The sequence below is a fragment of the Colobus angolensis genome, unplaced genomic scaffold (assembly GCF_000951035.1).
Source record: "Colobus angolensis palliatus isolate OR3802 unplaced genomic scaffold, Cang.pa_1.0 Scaffold1, whole genome shotgun sequence".
NCBI lineage: Eukaryota > Metazoa > Chordata > Mammalia > Primates > Cercopithecidae > Colobus > Colobus angolensis.
The window spans coordinates 18,281,963-18,284,274 of record NW_012110918.1 but is presented as its reverse complement, the minus strand read 5'-3'; positions in this window follow the sequence as shown (position 1 = coordinate 18,284,274).

The following is a 2,312-nucleotide window of genomic DNA, read 5'->3' as shown; positions in this document are numbered from 1 at the left end:
CAGCCTCTCTGCCCCTCCCCTTGGCATCCGGGAGCCTGACCTCCAGCCTCCCTCACCTGTCCAGGAAGGAGCCACACACTCTCTGCGTGATGTCCCAAGAGGCTGCATCTCCACTGATGAGCTGGGACTCTCCCATCCCCATGCCCCTCCTCCCCCAGCTCTGGAAGGTGGCCTTTCCCTGGTGGGCCTGCCACTCCCAGTAGGCTACATGTTGGCACCAGCCAGGTGAAGCCTTAGGGAGGAGGCGGGATGGGGCGGGGCTCAGCTGCAGGGGTGCCAAGAGGGGCAGATCCCGCCAAATACCTGGGTCCAAAAATGACAGCCTCGCCTCCCCGCTGGGTTCCAGGAGCTCTCACCTGGGTGAAGGACACCCTAGGGCAAGGCCGATGCTCTCCACCACGGAAGCCAGAGGCCACTCACTCCAGGCACTGGGGCCGGGGAGAGTGCAGCCGCAACACCAAGCCCAGTAGCAGCCGCCCCGCCCGGTGGCCCCCCTCGCCCCCCGAGGACCTGGGCGAGAGCCACAGCAGCTCCTGACGAGGGACTTGGCTCATTAAGGTCCCAGGATATGAGGCCAAGAAGGGTCCTTCTGATGGATGGGGTGACTAGAAAAGGAGGTTGGAGAAAACCAAAAGGGGGCCGAGCTCTGCGACGGCAGCGCCTGGCCTCAGGGCACCTCCCCCACTCTGAGCCGGCTGCAGAGCAGGGCCTCCCCCAAGAGCCAGCCCAGGGGAAAGTGGGCGGCCTCCCCCAAGAGACAGCCACATGGGGAAGCGGGTGGCCCGCCTCACTTCCCTGCTCACTTGGGCCTCAGAGGCCAGCAGCTGGGGCGCAGGGCAGCCCAGGTGGCCAGGCGGGGCGGGGCGGCTGAGGCCAGCACACAACAGCTGGGCCCCAGACGGCCGGCAGCAGCTGGAGCCCAGAGCGGCCCTGGCGCTCAAGGCCCTTGGGGGAGGGGCCCGGGATGTGCGGCAGGGAGCCGCCTCCAGTCTGGACAGGGAAGCCGGGTCCGCGGAGGCCTGACATGTTGTGTGCTGGAGGCTCATATCACCAAGCTCCCAGGGCCCCACACGAGGTCTCGAGGGGACTCCTGTACCGCCAACCGCCCTCCATCACACCCTCCTCCCTCTCCGCCTGCGCCCGCCCGCCAGCCTGGGCCCTTGCTTCCTGAAACGTTCCATCCTGACCCCTTTTCCCAGGGAGTGGGCTCCAGCCCCCTAGCACAGCCATGACCCGGGTGGGCTGACTCAGAACCACCTGGGCATCCCCAGCTCTCTCCCCAGGGGGGAGGCAGTGAGGCACCCCATCCTGTCTCGGGGTGCCTCTCCTGAAGGACAGAGTCCCCTCTGGGCCTTCGTCTCCCCAGCTTTCCTGCCGTGGGGCACACAGAGTCTAGGCTCAGTCAGAAGCCCCAGCACCACCTGAAGAGGGAGCCTGGGGAACCCAGCATGGTCCTCCCTGAACGGGACAGTGGGGATGGGGCAGGGCCAGGGAAGCAGAGAAGGGCACACCCTGAGAGAGACACCACACAGAACCATGCAGCCTGGGATAAGGCACAGTGCTGCTTCTCCTCCCCAGGCCCCCGTGTCTGCCCTCGCAGTCAACCTTGGTCCCTGGGGGATCGCCAGCACCCCCACGGTGCCTGGGCAGCGTAACTGCCATTTATCACATGGTCATTGCCAGAGACGCTGAGCGGAGCCCCCAAACATCCTGCACCTTTGATGCTCACGAGGACGCTGTGAGGCAGGTGCTGTTCTCATCCCTGTTTTACAGATGAGGAACCCGAGACCCAATTGCAGGCCCTGCAGCGGCTGGTACTTGGCTGTCCTACCCCATCCCCTCTGGTGCAGACGAAGTAGGTATCTGTCTGATATGCAAAAGGAGGGTTCTGAAACACACTACCTGCCAGGAAGATTTCTAGAGTGGAGCCAGCCCACCCCACCCGAAGTTGGCCACTCCCCTCACCGGGCCTCAGGCCTCACCCCCGCCGCCTGGTGCCCTGTACCCAGCCTGATGGTCATTGGTCTTACCCACTGATTCTTTTAGATAGAAGCATGGTCTTGCTATGCTGCCCAGGCTGGTCTCAAACCCCTGGGCTCAAGCAATCCTTCTGCCAGGGCCTCCCAAAGTGCTGGGATTTATAGTTGTGAGCCGCCGTGCCCAGTCAAAACTAATTACTTTAAAATATCAGGCTGGGTGCGGTGGCTCATGCCTGTAATCCCAGCACTTTGGGAGAACAAGGCAGGTGGATCACCTGAGGTCAGGAGTTCAAGACCAGCCTGACTAACATGGTGAAACCCCGTCTTTACTAA